The following is a 20,993-nucleotide window of genomic DNA, read 5'->3' as shown; positions in this document are numbered from 1 at the left end:
ACTTCTTGTTCTTCTGGTATGTCTGGCATGTGCTTGATCTTCGAAAATATAGACCTCATCGTCGATTTACGTCGACTCAAAGATGATGTCCTCTTGTGTGAGGGAGTTAACGCATGAAAGCCGCTTGAAATCGCTGCATATAGCCAAGCACTTTATGGACCATTTCCTGCAGAAACAAGCTGTTTGGCACCCCTTCTCGCACCTTCGGTGTACTGTGTTGAGAAGCTTCTAGTTTTTTGGACCCATCTGCTTGTTGCTCCAGATCTGAACCTGTAAGTAGACGCCGAGGGAGTGCTGGGTAGCGGCAGCCTTGGTGGGAGGCAGACGTCCCAAACTGAGGTTAATATTGTTCGATGAAGCTTCCTGGAACAGCTGCAGACGAATTTCATTCAAAGTTTTGGAGCTGCTAGCCGTGTATAAACACAAACGTATTTCACTCCTGTCTCAGCGACCTTATCAGAAATGGCGCTGGTAACCATGAACTCTGAGGCGACAGTTTAGAGGTTCCCTCTCTTTTGAAACGTGTTTTTAAATTTGTTTGGGCCCTGCGCAAAAAAAGTATGGGTTGTCTCAGAACCACTGAGTGCATAAAGAAATACTTTCTTTGGCTTCTTCAGGGAGCTTAGAACTGTTAAATGAATGTACCTTGCTTGGATTTTCCAGGTTTCATAAGGAAAATATTGGTGATGTGTCTTCCTGCTCACTACTATCATCTATGTGTTCAATCGACAGGACGCACAAACCAGTATCCTCCTCGATAATGAAGAAGTTCTACTCCTCTCTCGAAATTTCTATGGCTGTGCCAAGAATCAAGAGGTCTGTATCCTCAATGGCCTACTTCACCTGCTACCCTTCACCATATAATTCTCTGTCAATGTTCAGCTAAAATGTTTGTTACTAATTTCGTTTAAAAAGTAACGTCCTTTGGGTATAGTTGGTGACATTATCTCAACAAAGAAGCGGATGACGCAGCGTGGGCTCTTTAGGCCAGTTCTCAGCTCCCTCCTCAGAGTGCCTATTAAACACTATGGTGCAAGTGCACCCAAAGGTTTTCTGGACGTAGTTCACGTACTTTTCAACGATGGAAGAAACACTTCAGGATTCCACACGACTCGGTGTAAGCGCAACTCACCATCAAAGATGAAGCCTGTGTTGCTTGTCGTTTTAAGAATGACTGGACTGAACAGTTTAAAGAGGACTGATAATCTTCTCTTACGAATTATCATCAAAAAGAGTTAACGGATGTTGGGCTAACTCACTCTTGTGGTGACTTCAGACGGAAAGAAGGTCGACGGAAAACTGTATCAGGACAGACCGGGACTGTCTCACTGCTAATCTACACTGTACACTACACGGCTTTTACGAGCACAAATCGGTTCTTCCTCAGGATCTCCACTTCCTTAAAGTTATATCTTTGAGTATTTTCCGTGCTTTTTTCCCCTTTTGTTAGACATACCTTCTATGACTACCATAAACACTGGTAGGGCTATGCGTGAAGCGTTCAGTGAATTCGAAAGTAAAATTCTATGTACCGACTTGACAGAAAAGCCTGGGAAGTTCTGGTCTTACGTTAAATCAGTAAGTGGCTCGAAACAGCATACCCAGACACTCCGGGATGATGATGGCATTGAAACAGAGGATGACACGCGTAAAGCTGAAATACTAAACACCTTTTCCCAAAGCTGTTTCACAGAGGAATACCGCACTGCAGTTCCTTCTCTAAATCCTCGCACAAACGAAAAAATGGCTGACATCGAAATAAGTGTCCAAGGAATAGAAAAGCAACTGGAATCACTCAACAGAGGAAAGTCCACTGGACCTGACGGGATACCAATTCGATTCTACGCAGAGTACGCGAAAGAAGTTGCCCCCCTTCTAACAGCCGTGTACGGCAAGTATCTAGAAGAACGGAAGGTTCCAAATGATTGGAAAAGAGCACAGGTAGTCCCAGTCTTCAAGAAGGGTCGTCGAGCAGATGCGCAAAACTATAGACCTATATCTCTGACGTCGATCTGTTGTAGAATTTTAGAACATGTTTTTTGCTCGCATATCATGTCGTTTTTGGAAACCCAAAATCTACTCTGTAGGAATCAACATGGATTCCGGAAACAGCGATCGTGTGAGACCCAACTCGCTTTATTTGTTCATGTGACCCAGAAAATATTAGATACAGGCTCCCAGGTAGATGCTATTGTCCTTGACTTCCGTAAGGCGTTCGATACAATTCCGCACTGTCGCCTGATAAACAAAGTAAGAGCCTACGGAATATCAGACCAGCTGTGTGGCTGGATTGAAGAGTTTTTAGCAAACAGAACACAGCATGTTGTTATCAATGAAGAGACGTCTACAGACGTTAAAGTAACCTCTGGCGTGCCACAGGGGGGTGTTATGGGACCATTGCTTTTCACAATATATATAAGTGACCTTGTAGATAGTGTCGGAAGTTCCATGCGGCTTTTCGCGGATGATGCTGTAGTATACAGAGAAGTTGCAGCATTAGAAAATTGTAGCGAAATGCAGGAAGATCTGCAGCGGATAGGCACTTGGTGCAGGTCTAACATTCTGCGTGGTGTCTGTTTGTTCTATATCGTGTCTCCCTACCACTTTCGCGCAACGACGCTCTGAGCGTGTTTTTTAGGGAATTGACTAGTTTCAGCCTCGGACCTGTTGCTGGTAAGGAGACGCCAGACCACACATGACATGTAGAATTCAGAAGAGTTCAGTGAGACTAGCAATGATATAACCAAATACTTAATGATTTCAGCGTCAGCTCCACTGCGCTCCCTGTAAAACAATCTTAATACTAACTAAATTTAGTAGAAGGGGTTCACGGCTTTCCTATTTTCAGTTAGCTGGTAAAATAACGTCGAAAAAGCAGTTAAGGTTACCAATGGAAATTTTATTCTGCTCACAAAACATTGTTTATAAATTGCACTATTGATAATAGGAAATGTTTTAATACAGGATGATAAAAACCAATTGCATTCAACAAAAATGTAAACGAATATTCCCTGAGTGGGTTTCCAAGGTCTACAATGGATGCCATATCACATCTATAATCTAGGTTTAAATTAAGTGCCACAAAAGAGAAAACTACCTAAATGGTCTACAGTGACCCTAAATTATCTTTAATTACTTATTTAACTTGTCGTAAATTACAGTGGCTGATGTGGCTTCTCAATAACTATATAACAGAAAAATCATCGCGTTTCAGATTTTTACTTCAAGTGGCAAATGTGAACACCATGAGCTTTAATTCACGATCGACACTAGTATTACGCGAAAAGGGGGTGTAACAGATGAGACTTATGCTGTTCTGAGTGAAGCTTTATGCGCTGTTATGCGGCATTGCGTGCATTCATTACCTTGTCGATGTTCGTCAGGGGGCAGCGGCCAGCACAGCTCACCTCGCCGTCTCGGAAGCAACTCTCTCCTAACTTCTCCTTACTACAATTTACCGAAGTTGGTTTAAAAAAACTATCTGGCTTTGTTTCCATGTGACCAGTCAGGGTCTCAGTGTTAACCTTAAGCTCCGCCTACAAAACTTCTGTCCATCCAATGAGAAACGTTATACTTTTCGTGGTGGGGCAATGTTTTTAAGGTTTGCAACGTAACAGAGACGCGAAAAAGTCTCACGCAAAAACTTGCAGGTGGTGTGGTCCCTTTAGCGTTATCGCAAGATCTATACTGTTCTTCTGGAGGGCTCTATCTTCTAACATGTCCTGGGGGGTGGTCCTGACGTAACGAGGCGCGAAAAAGTCTCACGCTAGAACTTGCGGGTGGTGTGGCCCTTTTTGTGTTATCGTAAGATATATACTGTTGTTCTGGAGGGCTCTAGCTTTTAACATGGGCTGGGTGGGTGGTCCTGACGTAACAGAGACGCTAAAATGTCTCACGCTAAAACATGCGGCTGGGGTGTGGTCCTAGCAGTTAGCTGGCTACGTGGGGGTCCGTCCCTTATCATAGGGCCTTCCAGCTTAACACGGTTCTGCTGTCGGCTTCTGTTCTCGTTTCTCCCCTCGGAACGGCGTCCGTCTCACGGTGGGAAGGTATGATATGCATTTAGGCATTCTTATGTTAGTCTGTGGTATTCCATTTGCTCACTCGTTACTCGTATTACTTTGGTTAATTTAATGTCACGATTTATTCGGAGCTATGTGACATACTACTGGATTTGCTTATCATGTCAGGGTTTTCATGGAAGGTGTTGGATTTGCCTGACACCTTACACAGGGAGTGGCAACTGACCCTTAACATAGACAAATGTAATGTATTGCGAATACATAGAAAGAAGGATCCTTTATTGTATGATTATATGATAGCGGAACAAACACTGGTAGCAGTTACTTCTGTAAAATATCTGGGAGTATGTTTGCGGAACGATTTGATGAGGAATGATCATATAAAATTAATTGTTGGTAAGGCGGGTACCAGGTTGAGAGAGTCCTTAGAAAATGTAGTCCATCAACAAAGGAGGTGGCTTACAAAACACTCGTTCAACCTATACTTGAGTATTGCTAATCAGTGTGGGATCCGTACCAGATCAAGTTGACAGAGGAGATAGAGAAGATCCAAAGAAGAGCGGCGCGTTTCGTCACAGGATTATTTGGTAACCGTGGTCGCGTTACGGAGATGTTTAGCAAACTCAAGTGGCAGACTCTGCAAGAGAGGCGCTCTGCATCGCGGTGTAGCTGGTTCGCCAGGTTTCGAGAGGGTGCGTTTCTGGATGAGGTATCGAATATATTGCTTCCCCCTACTTATACCTCCCGAGGAGATCACGAATGTAAAATTAGAGAGATTCGAGCGCGCACGGAGGCTTTCAGACATTCGTTCTTCCCGCGAATTATACGCGACTGGAACAGAAAAGAGAGGTAATGACAGCGGCACGTAAAGTGCCCTCCGCCACACACCGTTGCGTGGCTTGCGGAGTATAAATGTAGATGTAGATGTAATGAACACAAAACACCATAAATTACCTGCCTGAATAATTACGTTAAAAATAGAGGCAACTGCCTACAAAGGTAGGTACGATACCTAACTAAATTTCTATTAAATTTGAGTATCTGCACGGATGTGGATGATTTGGCGTTCAAAAGTGACTTCATAAAAAAAGTCGTTGTATGAATTTAGCAGTATGAATACTTTCACGCTTTTATTTATTTCTTTTCAAAGGAGTGAGGAAATTTTAAAATGTAGGAACTCTTTTTGGTGAACCATATCTTTCACCCATGACACTTTACGTCCGGAGAAACAGTTTTGCAGATAAAGGCTCTGGAACATGAGCTTGACTCACTTTTCCGATAATTTGTTAAAAATTGCCGACATCCGACGGTCGATTCTGATTACATGGCAGAATCGATTTTGGCTTTTAAGTAGGTCATTCTACGCGAAATTTTATGTTCTGTCAGTTTGTTGTTACAGAAATTTTTTGTAGTTACATAGTTTCCATGTTATAAACGAAAAAATTGAAAAAGTCAAGTTTCGTTGTTTTTCGACTCTCATAAGCTTAGCACAGGCCAGACATTGTCGCCAACTCATTTGATTCTCCTTTGCCATGCTATACGTCGATTAAAATTATTTGCAGCATCTGCATATTTATTGGCCAACAAGGCCTTTTGTCAGTTTAGATTTCCTGCACACACCAGAAATTCTTATTAAAAAATGAAAGAAGGAGAGGACTCGAACTCGCGATTTTGCGTGTACAGGGTTGGAACTTTAATAGTGGCAACTATCTATTAACAGCTCTTACAAAATAGATACGTGTTTCAAAGTTTTACTGACCTTCAAAGTAGTCACCAGCATTGTGTATAACCCGTTGCCAGCGATGTGGAAGTCGTAGGATACTCTCAGCAGTGCCAGTTGTGCTGACAGTTCGGGCGGCACAGTCTATTGCCGAACGAATTTGTTGCAGTTCTGAAGCGAATGCCGAGAAGTGTTTCCTTCAGTTTAGAAATCGGATTGAACTCACGAGGACTTAATTCAGGGGAGTGCAGTAGGTGGTGTAGCACTTTTTTAGCAGCCCCATCAGTGAAACAAATCTGTAACAGCTTCCACTGTACTTGCTCGAGCATTGTCCTGCAATAGGATGGTCAGGTCCTGCAGATAGTGTCATTACCCCTGTCTCTAAGCTGGTCGAAGGTTTTGTTCCAAAACTGGAATCACCGGCTGGCATTTGTTAATGAAATTATGAAAATGACTATTTTTGGATAATTTTTCCACTCAAAGTATTTAATGACATTTTGTATGATGAAAGAAAAGAGTAGCACATGGACAGCATTTGAGCCCACATTGCCAAGGTGGCGGCCGTAATTCTTAGCACCTGCACTATGCCCGCTGTGTCGAGATAAAACTAGTGTTACGGGTGTAGGAGGTAGGAATAGACTTCAGCATCGATTTTCTCGGAAATTATGGGCTGTAGCCTGAAAGCCGCTAACCAAATACTCAGGACAGGGACCTCCGCTAAGTATCCAAGACTCATCAAAATCAGCAGGTCCATTCTCAGTCATAGTGCCCTTTTGTACGATTAAATCATCACTTTGTGTAACAAAAATCACTTCAATTGTGACCAGGACAATATAGATTATCTTGGTTACAGTGATGCGGGAAATCTGTCCCCAAAAAGAAATAAAAAAGGTTCAAATGGTTCTGATCACTATGGGACTTAACATCTGAGGTCATCAGTCCCCTAGAACTTAGAACCACTTAAACTTAACTAACCTAAGGACATCACACACATCCATGCCCGAGGCAGGATTCGAACCTGCGACCGTCGCAGTCGCGCGGTTCCGGACTGAACCGAATCTTTCCTCATAGAGACAACAATTTGTTAGTACAGTCCGTAATTGTTGTGTGATGTGCCATCATATTCCTCTTAAAAGAAAAGCAGAACGACACGTTTAAGGTCTTTGTGGTGTCACCGCCAGACACCACACTTGCTAGGTGGTAGCTTTTAAATCGGCCGCGGTTCGCTAGTACACGACGGACCCGCTTGTCGCCACTGTCAGTGATTGCTGACAGAGCTCCGCCACACGGCAGGTCTAGAGAGACGTACTAGCACTCGCCTCAGTTGTACAACCGACTTGCTAGCGAAGCTACATTGACAAATACGCTCTCATTTGCCGAGACGATAGTTAGCATAGCCTTCAGCTACGTCATTTGCTACGACCTAGCAAGGCGCCATAGCATTTGATAATTAATATTGTGAAGCCTGTACAGTAACGAGTGTATTCCAGCAACTACGTTCTTTTCTTACTAGACTCAACTACTTTACTTTTTCAGACCTCACGCCAGCCTGCGTGAGCTTAACGCGTGCTTTTCGGCACCCTCGCATAGTGACTTGTCTGTCTTGCCAAGTCACAACAGTCTTATTTAAAACTAATGTATGATTCATATTTTTACGGCACTCTATTGTCCAGGTCAAAATGCATTCGTACAAGTACTTATGGTGCCCAAGGAAAAAGGTTGTTCTCAACGTAGTAACGCATACCGATAACACAGTACGGTAGTTAAATTTTCTGTTTAAACTGAGAGCTCGGGTACACTCTCACACCGGGAAGGCGAAAACATTGATTGACATTTGCATGGTAAGAAAACTGAGTGCCCAAAGAAGAGCCTAGAATGTACGTTACGTGAAAATGTGTTGCATACGTAAAGTTACGACCATCGTATTGCGTTAAGCTAGAAAATTCAAAAATTGTGGGTAATTATCCCAACTAATTTACACTTCTGAAATCTTATTGACATAATTATGTAACATAACGAATATTACTTAGAAATACAATGCATAACAGTGATTTTGACAAACAATTAAAAGTTTTCAAACTAATGTTCAGCTATACAGGCGTTTTCAAGACACTGTTGTTAGTTCAGAGATGCTGGAGATAAAAAGCAACAAAGCCAGTAAATTCCACAAATTATACGTTAACACTGCCGATAATCTATTTACTGCCTTCAATATTATGCGCTTTTCTGTCACAATTTTTATTTTTTAAAGTTAAATTTATGTCCGACAAGCAGGCGAGTGGTTAACTCTCTCTGTATCTTATTCATTTTGCTTTCGTTTTCTGGATCTCTTCGTAATAACTAGCCCATTAGCCTATCCTTGATTTGTAAAATATTTAGTACCTAACGGATATGCGTGAACCTCATTATTTACAGAATACATGATAATTCTGTGGTTTTTTACAAACATGCCAACACAGCGCAAAAAATTCACAATAAAAGGTATAATTTTTAACAGTGGCATGAACGGAAACGTGAATGTCGCTAAAGGACGAAGATCGCGTAAGAGAACTTCTCGATTTTCATCAACACGATAATGCAAACACATTTTATTAATGTTTAAAGATCCAGAAAACCATTTTGCATTTCGCTACCTTTGTATTGCCCATAAAAGAAGACTAGATTTAAACGTCACATCGATGTCTGGTTGATGAGAGATCGTCTAATGCAAGCGTTTAATATGATTTACAGTTGACCTGCCGTAATACTACCTCAGATGTTTACGTTATTGACTCAGAGGAAGGTACATAGCGAAGACTAAAGGCGATTTTGCCGTAATGGAGCAGTAAGAGTTCCGAGGCGTAAACGCTAAAAATGCTGTAGGGCATAAAGTTATTACCAGATATTAAGTTTTTCGCTCCAGTGACTCCAGTTGCCCGTAAAGCACTCCTCCTACCCTGTTAACTTCGATGTTGACTGGAAGTCACATTCTAATCTCCTTTCTTTCATAATCTTACTGCTACTCTCATTAGATTGCGTATTAAACTCAAACGCTTTGTAAATTCACTCTGCAGTTCTTTGTAAGGCTACTCGCTGTAAATCGACCACGTCTGGTGTCAAAGAGCTGGCGAACGTTGACGGAAATGAAAACAGAAAGAACGGTTCAGCTTTCATTACCTTGAGGAACGTAATTTGTCAGAACCGTTGTTGATCATCACAGAAGGGATGCAATTTGTCAGGACGGTTGGTAACCATCACAGAAAGGTGACGTCCGCATAATTTTGAAGTTTCTTCGCACAATATGTGCAACTTGTTGCGAGATTACACTCACAACCGGGATCAGAATACTTGCAGGATGACAATTATTGAACTACACTCCTGGAAATTGAAATAAGAACACCGTGAATTCATTGTCCCAGGAAGGGGAAACTTTATTGACACATTCCTGGGGTCAGATACATCACATGATCACACTGACAGAACCACAGGCACATAGACACAGGCAACAGAGCATGCACAATGTCGGCACTAGTACAGTGTATATCCACTTTTCGCAGCAATGCAGGCTGCTATTCTCCCATGGAGACGATCGTAGAGATGCTGGATGTAATCCTGTGGAACGGCTTGCCATGCCATTTCCACCTGGCGCCTCAGTTGGACCAGCGTTCGTGCTGGACGTGCAGACCGCGTGAGACGACGCTTCATCCAGTCCCAAACATGCTCAATGGGGGACAGATCCGGAGATCTTGCTGGCCAGGGTAGTTGACTTACACCTTCTAGAGCACGTTGGGTGGCACGGGATACATGCGGACGTGCATTGTCCTGTTGGAACAGCAAGTTCCCTTGCCGGTCTAGGAATGGTAGAACGATGGGTACGATGACGGTTTGGATGTACCGTGCACTATTCAGTGTCCCCTCGACGATCACCAGTGGTGTACGGCCAGTGTAGGAGATCGCTCCCCACACCATGATGCCGGATGTTGGCCCTGTGTGCCTCGGTCGTATGCAGTCCTGATTGTGGCGCTCACCTGCACGGTGCCAAACACGCATACGACCATCATTGGCACCAAGGCAGAAGCGACTCTCATCGCTGAAGACGACACGTCTCCATTCGTCCCTCCATTCACGCCTGTCGCGACACCACTGGAGGCGGGCTGCACGATGTTGGGGCGTGAGCGGAAGACGGCCTAACGGTGTGCGGGACCGTAGCCCAACTTCATGGAGACGGTTGCGAATGGTCCTCGCCGATACCCCAGGAGCAACAGTGTCCCTAATTTGCTGGGAAGTGGCGGTGCGGTCCCCTACGGCACTGCGTAGTATCCTACGGTCTTGGCGTGCATCCGTGCGTCGCTGCGGTCCTGTCCCAGGTCGACGGGCACGTGCACCTTCCGCCGACCACTGGCGACAACATCGATGTACTGTGGAGACCTCACGCCCCACGTGTTGAGCAATTCGGCGGTACGTCCACCCGGCCTCCCGCATACCCACTATACGCCCTCGCTCAAAGTCGGTCAACTGCACATACGGTTCTCGTCCACGCTGTCGCGGCATGCTACCAGTGTTAAAGACTGCGATGGAGCTCCGTATGCCACGGCAAACTGGCTGACACTGACGGCGGCGGTGCACAAATGCTGCGCAGCTAGCGCCATTCGACGGCCAACACCGCGGTTCCTGGTGTGTCCGCTGTGCCGTGCGTGTGATCATTGCTTGTACAGCCCTCTCGCAGTGTCCGGAGCAAGTATGGTGGGTCTGACACACCGGTGTCAATGTGTTCTTTTTTCCATTTCCAGGAGTGTATATGAAAAAGAAACGTAAATTAGTTACAAACAACGCAGTGCAAACATTTTACTAAACATGTAAACATTACTATAGATACTCGGATTTAGGTTATGACATGTTCGATATGCCTGCCGTCCTTGGAGCAGACGAATAGCGATATTCTGCACGTCCCGCTGAAGTGTAGGGACATCGAAGGAGTCGATGACCTCCTGAATCATTGTTTTCAGCTCATCTGTGGTTTTGGGGTTATTGCCGTACACCTTGATATAGGCCCACAAAAAGGAGTCACATGTGTTCAGACGCGGAAAATATGGCGGCTAATGGAGACCCATGCCAGTGGTCTCTGTATACCCCAAGCCAGAATGCAGTCTGCAAAGTGCTCCTCCAGGAGAGCAGACACTGGCCTGCTTCGATGGGGTCGAGCTCCGTCTTGCATGAACCACGTCTTGTAGCAATCAATGTCACTTTGGATTATGGGGATGAAATAATCTTCCAAAACGTTCACGTACCGTTCGGTATTCAGCGTGTCATCACTGAATATCGCACCGATCATACCGTGACTGGACATTACACACCACACAGTCACCCATGGAGGGCAGAGAGACCTCTCGATTGTGAAATGCGGATTCTCAGTCCCCCAAATGCACCAATTTTGCTTATTGACGAACTCATCCCAATGAAAGTGGGCTTCATCGCTAAACCAAACCATATTTACATACTAACTCTCATCGTGCCCCACAGTCAACCATGGGGCTTGAACGTCCTAACGCAAACCGTTCAGAAGTTAAGACGATTTTATATCACATAGTTAAATAATTGTCCCCTGTACATACTTAGCGACGTTCGGAGCGCGAGACAAATCACGTGACGTATTGCTCTGTAGCTTTCCTCAGAAATGTTGGCGGATCCACATTAATCTCTGCACCGCAACATAAATACAATCTGTACACTATCTGATCAATAGCATGGTGGCAACTAAATTGCCGGAAAAAAAGAAGGTAGTGCACCTGATGGAAATGGAAATGAGCGTTTGGCGTCATTGGCCGGGAGGCCCCTCGCGGGGCAGGTCCGGCCGCCTTGGCGCAGGTCTTATTACATTCGGCGCCACATTGGGCGACCTGCACGCCGGATGGGGATGAAATGATGATGAACACAACACAACACCCAGTCCCTGAGCGGAGAAAATCCCCGACCCAGCCGGGAATCGAACCCGGGCCCGGAGGACGGCAATCCGTCACGCTGACCACTCAGCTACTGGGGCGGACAGTGCACCTGATGACATCGGTTTTCATCCGATGACAGTATATGGAAGCTGTTGGATAGTAGACGTACTAATAATGGCTTCAACGTCGTCCGCCAACACATAGCGTAGTGGCGTATCTACCAGTCACCACCTGTGTCGACTCTTTAATAGGGAATGCTCACAGCCAGAAGGATCAGTGTGTTGCAAACGTGTGAAGCAATCGGATAACCATGCCACGGAGATGCACTAGTGATATCAGTGGTCACGTGAATATTCTCACACTCGTACAAGAGCTTCTCCTCGTCCACGCAGTGCTGACACCAGCCAGGATCGTCGTACTGGAAGCGCAGTAGTGGCAAACCATAAAGCAAACACAGCACAAGTAAGAGGGCCTGCGAGCTCAGACATGTCAACACGAACTGTTGCGAACCAGTTAGCAGCAGCTGAACTACGAGGTGCATTCAAGTTCTAAGGCCTCCGATTTTTTTTTTCTAATTAACTACTCACCCGAAATCGATTAAACTGGCGTTACTTCTCGACGTAATCGCCCTGCAGACGTACACATTTTTCACAACGATGACGCCATAATTCCATGACAGCGGCGAAGGCTTCTTTAGGAGTCTGTTTTGACCACTGGAAAATCGCTGACGCAATAGCAGCACGGCTGGTGAATGTGCGGCCACAGAGAGTGTCTTTCATTGTTGTAAAAAGCCAAAAGTCACTAGGAGCCATGTCAGGTGAGTAGGGAGCATGAGGAATCACTTCAAAGTTGTTATCACGAAGTAACTGTTGCGTAACGTTAGCTCGATGTGCAGGTGCGTTGTCTTGGTGAAACAGCACACACGCAGCCCTTCCCGGACGTTTTTGTTGCAGTGCAGAAAGGAATTTGTTCTTCAAAACATTTTCGTAGGATGCACCTGTTACCGTAGTGCCCTTTGGAACGCAATGGGTAAGGATTACGCCCTCGCTGTCCCAGAACATGGACACCATCATTTTTTCAGCACTGGCGGTTACCCGGAATTTTTTTGGTGGCGGTAAATCTGTGTGCTTGCATTGAGCTGACGGGCGCTTTGTTTCTGGATTGAAAAATGGCATCCACGTCTCATCCATTGTCACAACCGACGAAAAGAAAGTCCCATTCGTGCTGTCGTTGCGCGTCAACATTGCTTGGCAACATGCCACACGGGCAGCCGTGTGGTCGTCCGTCACCATTCGTGGCACCCACCTGGATGACACTTTTTGCATTTTCAGGTCGTCATGCAGGATTGTGTGCACAGAACCCACAGAAATGCCAACTCTGGAGGCGATCTGTTCAACAGTCATTCGGCGATCCCCCAAAACAATTCTCTCCACTTTCTCGATCATGTCGTCAGACCGGCTTGTGCGAGCCCGAGGTTGTTTCAGTTTCTTGTCACACGATGTTCTGCCTTCATTAAACTGTCGCACCCACGAACGCACTTTCGACACATCCATAACTCCATCACCACATGTCTCCTTCAACTGTCGACGAATTTCAATTGGTTTCACAATACGCAAATTCAGAAAACGAATGATTGCACGCTGTTCAAGTAAGGAAAACGTCGCCATTTTAAGTATTTAAAACAGTTCTCATTCTCGCCGCTGGCGGTAAAATTCCATCTGCCGTATGGTGCTGCCATCTCTGGGACGTATTGACAATGAAGGCTGCCTCATTTTAAAACAAGGCGCATGTTTCTATCTCTTTCCAGTCCGGAGAAAAAAATCGGAGGCCTTAGAACTTGAATGCACCTCGTACATGCACGCACAACTCTAGCCCGCATTCCACTTACGTCACAGCATCGATGAGCACAGCTGGACTGGTGCCGTCAAGGGAACACCTGGAAGATGGATTGGCGAGCGGTGGTCTTCATCAATGAAAGCATACCCTACCTGCACGCAAGTAATGGTCGTTTTACGCATACGACGAAGACCTGGGGAGCCCTGTCCGTAGACTGCAGTCGCCCAACGCTCACTGGCCTTATGGTCTGGGGTGAGATAAGCTACAAGTCTGGTTTACCTTCGGTGTTTTTGGAGGGGACGCTAAAAAGCGCTGGATACGATCTGAATGTTGTTGGACCCGTTCTTTGGCGGTTTTTGGAACAGGAAGATGATGTGTTGTTCCAGTAGGATAACGCCAACCAAACACTCCCGTGAAACTCAACGTACTCTGCAAGACGTGCAGCAAATCCCAGGCTAGCTGGTATCCAATAGAGAACGTCTGGGATACGATAGGTCAGGAGCTCAGTCGTGCGTCTCGTCAGCCAGCAACTCTTACAGAACTACGCAACGGGTCGAGCAGGCCTGGAGTGACGTATCCCAGGACAGTGTTCGCCATGTGTACGATCGACTGGATGAGAGCGTCAGCTCCTTCATTGCTGCACCACGTACTGATATGGCTCTTTCAGCATGTATCGATACCTTTCAGCCGGCCGAAGTGTCCGAGCGGTTAAAGGCGCTACAGTCTGGAACCGCACGACCGCGACGGTCGCAGGTTCGAATCCTGCCTCGGGCATGGATGTGTGTGATGTCCTTAGGTTAGTTAGGTTTAAGTAGTTCTAAGTTCTAGGGGACTTATGACCACAGCAGTTGAGTCCCATAGTGCTCAGAGCCATTTGAACCATTTTTGATACCTTTCACCTCAGAACTGCTTGTGCTACTGATCTATAAATGTCATCATTTCATGTACTCAATATGCTCTGTTGCAGCATCAAATCCTGAGTGAACTGGAAACCTCTAAAATGGTGGAATAGTTTTTCCTTTTCCAGCAGTGTATTAGTGGAGATTAACACAGGATGTGTTTCAATTTTATGATTGCTTGAATGATGCTGAGAACAGTGTCAACTCGGTATCTGAGTTTCTTTAGAACAATGGCAGTACATCATATATCAAGAGCCAAAACGAGAGAAAACTAGAGACTTTGAACGCTGGGATCTGGAAAGATGTCGATATTCTAACACACTTCATTAAGTTCAGGTCGGGACACTGTGCAGTCCAGTCCATTTCAGGTACGTTATGACACACGAATAAATGCGGCACAGGTACTGCTTTATGACAGAATGCGGTGTCATTCCAATACAGTCTTCATCTCAGAGCTCTTTGTCGACTGGAAGCAGTACACGATTTCTAAATTATCCTCCTTCAGTTAGAGTTTTCTTAATTACCACCTCCTAACCCCAATAACTACCCGCACAACATAACACTACCTCCTGTTTAATTCACTGTCGCCACAAGTCGTAATGGCAGATAACAGTTCACAGGTATTCACCATACCCAAACCCTGCCACTGGACTGCCGCAGCGTACAGCGTGATCCATCACTTCAAATCAAAATAAAGCCCTTTGTCTAAATACTAGCAAATGAGCTCCAAATTATGGTTTTGTCAATATTAAGATCCTTGACAGACCCCGCGTGACAAACGGGTTCCAAATGATACGCATGGTATATGTGACGCGAGAAGAAGTAGCAGATGTAAGGTGAAAACCATGACCTACAATATCAAGGGAGGTAGCTGTGTACAGTGGTGAATATTGCCAAACCATCATTTTAATAAGTCGTACTTGGAGGAATACTGGGAGAAGTTATATACAGAAGGTTGCAACGACTATTGAAAACGAACTTGGTGAAGAGAACATTTTGGATTTCTAGTGAGATAGAAAAACACGTAGGGAAATACCGAGCCTACGATGTATCTTAGAAGATAGGTTGACAAGCAAATCTGTAGCACATGTAAATTTAGAGAAATATTTTTGCATGTTCATTTGAAGTTATCTGGGGTAAGACGCAGGGTGCAACTGTTTATTTAATACTTCTACTGAAAACAAGTTTCAATTACACAGTTGAAGGACCTAAATTGCACGCAGTAGTTCACAACGTTATGAGATGATCCGCAGTCTATTGACGTGTTATATCATCTGTACACAATGAAAGCATTAAAGTATGCCAAGGAGAAAACTGGCTAACGTATTAACATTCATGGAGAGAAAATGGAAACTATAAAGTTTACTGTTGACAGTGGAATTACTTTACAGATGGTAATTAGCTTGGAAGACTACTTGAACGGAATGAAATACTTTAAAAGAAGGTATGCAACGAACATCCATGGAAGTGTAACAAGAATAATGGAATTTATATTACCTAAATGAGGCAATACTGAAGACATTAATGCTGTGAGTAGTAATTGAGTAAAGCTATTTGGGTAGTAAATCAAAGTGCAAAGCATACGAACTGTAGGACAGGAATAAGGAGACAATGGTTGTGAAAAAAATAAATATAAAAAAAATTAACACATTATAAAAGTTTTCGTGTTAGGAAGTTATTTTAAAAAGTAACTTTCTGGTAGATACCTTTAACTTGAAGTCAAACGGGACAAACAAACGCTATAGACGATAAAAGTACAGAACCTCTTGTGGTATAGTGTCACCCTAAAGTAGATGGGTAGGACTGGTAACTAATGATCTGGGGATGAACTCGGGAGAAACGAACTTTTTAGCCCACATTGATTAAGAAAGGAGGTTACAATAGTAGGAAACACACTATGGCATCAAGAAGAGTGCTGTACTTAGGAGACAGAAGAATGAATAGAGTAAGCTGATTCAAATGAACGTGCGATGGAATACCGAAAAATGATGCTTCCGAAACTTTTTTACTGTTCTCAGTATTGGTAGAGATATTACACAACATTTACGTCACTCGGTCGAATTTACCGCTTCAATGACGCTAGTTCCAACCCTTCGAATCTATAGGCCTCCGTACTGTAGCATGTAACATGGCTGTGTTTTTTATTTTGCCTTGCGGTACATGCCTACAGAGTCATCTCAATAGTGGAATGTCATTTATCACGATACGAACGTGTGGGTAACGTAACAACCAGTCCCTGAGCAGAGAAAATGTCCAACTTGGTGAGGAATCGAACCCATGTCCCTTCAGTTAGCATTCGGCAATGCTGACCATGCAGGTGCTGAGGTGTACTGACACGATGGTGTGTAACGTTAACTATGATGGTGCTTGAGAAGCAGAAAGTCAGTGAACTGAAAGCACGAGTTCAAAGAGTCCATACACCAATGTAGCAATCTCTCCGTCAGCATCACAATGGCAGACCACACACAAGCACTGCGACATATGCTAGAATCCGTCGTCTTGGTTCACTGTCATCTACCATCCTCCATACAGTGTCGACCTGGGCTCAGACCATTTCAATTCGTTTCCAAAACTTAAAGAACATCTTCGACGACCTCGCTTTCATAGTTATGAAGGGATGCTAGCAGAGAGGATGATCTGTATCCATCAATTAGTCTTTCTCCTCTCCCTTTCCAAAAAACAAGCTCATTTTCTCCTGTAGCCTTTTCCTCTACACTTTTTCCCACAACCGCATTTCATTCCTCTAAGACTATTAGATTTTCATCTCCCTTTCGTACAGTATTATCCTTTCACTATCCTTATATACTTTATCTACTCATCTTCAGTTTGCGACGCCGGAGTGTATACCTGAACTATCGTTGTCGGTGTTGGTTTGCTGTCGATTCTGATAAGAACAACGCTATCACCGAATTGTTCTCATTAACACTTTCTCTGCCCTACCTTCCTATTCCTAACGAACCCTACTCATGTTACGGCATTTTCTGCTGCTGTTGATGTTACCCTATACTGATCCGACAAGTAATCCTCGTCTTCTTTCCATTTACCTTCACTGACCACCACTATATCTAGGTTCAGCCTTTGCATTTGCCTTTTCAGATTTCATAGCTTCCCTATCACGTTGAAGCTTCTGACATTCCACGCCCTGACTCGTAGATCGTTATCCTTTCGCTGGTTATTCATCCTTTTTCTCTTGGTCTCCTCCCCCTTGACAGTCCCCTCCCAGAGATTCGAATGGGTGACTGTTAAGACTATTACAGAATCTTTTCCCACTGGAGGGATCATCATGACACTTGTTCAATTACAGGCCACTTGTCCTGTGGATACACTTTATATATATTTAATGCTGTGGTTTCCATTGCCTTCTGCATTCTCATGCAGTTGATTATTTATGTTTCTTCAGCTTTTAGTGGCAGTTTCTGATACCCACGACAAGAGAATGCCCTGAACCTCTGACCGCTCCACCGCGCTCTTTCATAAGGTTGTTGGGAAAATGTGGTTGACTCTTTATGCCACAGTTCTTAGGCTACCAATGGTGATTATTAATCAAAATTTAAGCGATGGCGATTCTCGAACGCGGGATATTGCGAAATTTGTGGTAAATTCCTATGGGACGAAACTGCTTACGTCATCGGCCCCTAGGCTTACACACTACTTAATCTAACTTCAACTTACGATAAGGACAACACACACACCCACGTCCGATGGAGGACTCGAACCTCCGACGGGGAAAACTGTACGAACCTTGAGAAAGGCCCGCCCTATTATCTGTGATCTCTAACGCACTGCTTTCCTAGCGGGAAGGCGTGCCAGGATCCGCCACGAATCCGCCCGGCCGATTAGTGTCGAGCTCCGGTGTGCCGGCCTGTCTGTGGATGGTTTTTAAGGTGGTTTTCCATCTGCCTCGGTGAATGTGGGCTGGTTCCCATTATTCCACCTCAGTTACACGGTGTCGGCGATTGTTGCGCAAACACTATCTCCAAGTACGCGTACACCATAATTACTCTACCACGCAGGCATTTGGGGTTACACTCGTCTGGTGAGAGACGTTTCCGGGAGGGGTCCACTGGGGGCCGAACCGCACAGTAACCCTGGGTTCGGTGTGGGGCGGTGGTGGGGTGAGTGGACTGCTGTAGCCTGTTGTGGGGTTGTGGACCACTGCGGGCTACGGTGTGGACGGACACTCTCCGTCCTTTCTAGGTCCCCAGTTCAATACTGTGGTGTCACCGCCAGACACCACACTTGCTAGGTGGTAGCTTTTAAATCGGTCGCGGTCCTCTAGTATACGACGGACCCGCGTGTCGCCACTGTCAGTGATGGCAGACCGAGCGCCGCCACACGGCAGGTCTAGAGAGACGTACTAGCACTCAGCCCCGGTTGTACAGACGACTTTGCTAGAGATGGTTCACTGACAAATTACGCTCTCATTTGCCGAGACGAAAGTTAGCATAGCCTTCAGCTACATTTGCTACGACCTAGCAAGGCGCCGTATTCAATTGATATTGAGATTCTATTAATGTATCATCAAGAGCGATGTTCTACAAATGTGGATTAAAGTTAAGTATTCCAGAAGCTACGTACTTTTCTTTATAGCCTTCATTACGTATCCTGTTTCAGACCTCACGCCAGCCTGCGTGAATTTAAGCGCGTGCCTTTCGGCTTCCTCTCATTGTGTCCAGGCTGTCTTGTCTAGACACAACAAATACAATACCGTAAGAAAGCGCCTCAGACGACGCGGTTAAAATGCGGGACCAAGGACATTTTGATTACTACCGCTACTATAATATAATGACAAGTATTCTTATGACTATTTTACTCAACTCAGTTCTTAGTATAATCATGATATAGAAAGGCTTTTCTTACTCTTAAGTTGAGAAAAGAAAAATGTAGGTCATCAGCAGGTTTACGTATCGCTTGAATTATCTATTCAGCATTTTGAGTGAAACTAGACTATGGGAGCAATGGAATTAAAAATATTTTGTCGGCTGTAATTTTACATATCGTGATTCTCTTCTTTCAGGTGAAATCAGTCAGTGGAAGCAGCCGAACTTGTTGTTGCCACATTGCGAGTTTTAAAATCTCTAGATTGTGAATAAAAGCATATGATTTTTTCAATGATCAGCTGTTCTTGGGGTGGGTGATAATGAATTCATTGATAAAAATTCCAGAACTATCTTAATGAGCCAACTTCAAAGAATTGATCTTCTTCCAAGTTGGCTGTAATGTCTGTCTTAATAGTTAGTGTTCTTAGATGACTCATTAATAGCTTTACAGTTTTTGTATTATACTGCCTAGGGACTGTAAAATGACCAACTCTTTTAACATGAAAAGATATACATGTAATAAAGCTCTAAACGCTGAGCAAAACATTTCGTCATTCTATGCAAAAACTACCAGAACAATTCACAAGAATGACACCAGTAATTCCTAATGTTCAACAGAACAGAATAGCTTCCCTATTGGAGTTCAAATGAATGTCGGAATGTCTGCTTTTATTGGGTCACTTGTTGTTTTCTGTCCCATTCTCGGCAAATACGAGCTCAAACTGTATACAAAAAAAATAACCTCACTGTAACTCGGAAGTTGCACCCAAATCATCCTCTCTCTTTTCCTGAATTTTCTCAGTCTGTTGGACTAATCGGATGTTTGTGAATGTCTTTAACAATGAATTAAATTTGTGACATCGAAACGCGTAATGCATTTTGTTTCATTTAAATCGGCAGTCTTCAGTCCCAGTAGTTTTAAGGTTTCTTCATTTCCTAATCTCCACTAATATTTTCATGTCGCCCAACTACTCAGAGTTCCAGGTGAGCTGAAGAGCCTTAACTTTTCACAGTTATAGCCCTAGAGGTTTCCTGCTCACCAACTTTAGGTTTGTCTTGTTCTTCTTCTTCTACAGGATAAAGTTTAGATTTAAAGTTCACTACGATGTTATTAGAGAAACGAGTCCAGTTGATTAGCTTAGTTTAAAATTCTTATTGCAGCTGTGGGGAGGGGAGAGGTGGCGTAGGAGAAACGCTTTTCGGTCTCGATAAAAGAAATACCATTGCTTTCACGAGCATTGAACAACGCTCCTGTGCTGGCTACTTTTCACTGTGAGTAAAGTGTAACTAGTAGAACACTTTTAATAGATTTTTCCGTGTACCTGGGTGACGTTCACTATTCACATGAAAAGTATTACTCATTAAACAGTAACACACATTGATGATTAGTGTGTTAATTATAGAAATGGAAGCAAAATATGTTGTTAGCCCTTCAACAGTAGTGTTCGACAATAACTAAATACAACCTGATGTGTATCGATTACCTCATTAAGAAACAAATATTTCAATTTCGTGTGTAATTTCGGTTAAAGTCTGCTTCGCTCTTGAAACAGAAACTAATTGATGCTGACATTCTAGCACCAGATATTCGACCATAGAGAATTTATTAGAAAATATTACGATTCAGAGAGCACATTTTAGTTAGTAGCTGACACACGATCTACATTTTTTTCGAAAGGTGATTTTAACATTTTCACCTCCACGTTTTGGCACACATGACTTAAAAACGTTCATCTCATATACACAGCACTTTTGTCCGTTTGTCTCATACCCGC

The sequence above is a fragment of the Schistocerca cancellata genome, chromosome 7, assembly GCF_023864275.1.
Source record: "Schistocerca cancellata isolate TAMUIC-IGC-003103 chromosome 7, iqSchCanc2.1, whole genome shotgun sequence".
NCBI lineage: Eukaryota > Metazoa > Arthropoda > Insecta > Orthoptera > Acrididae > Schistocerca > Schistocerca cancellata.
This window is presented reverse-complemented; position numbering follows the sequence as displayed.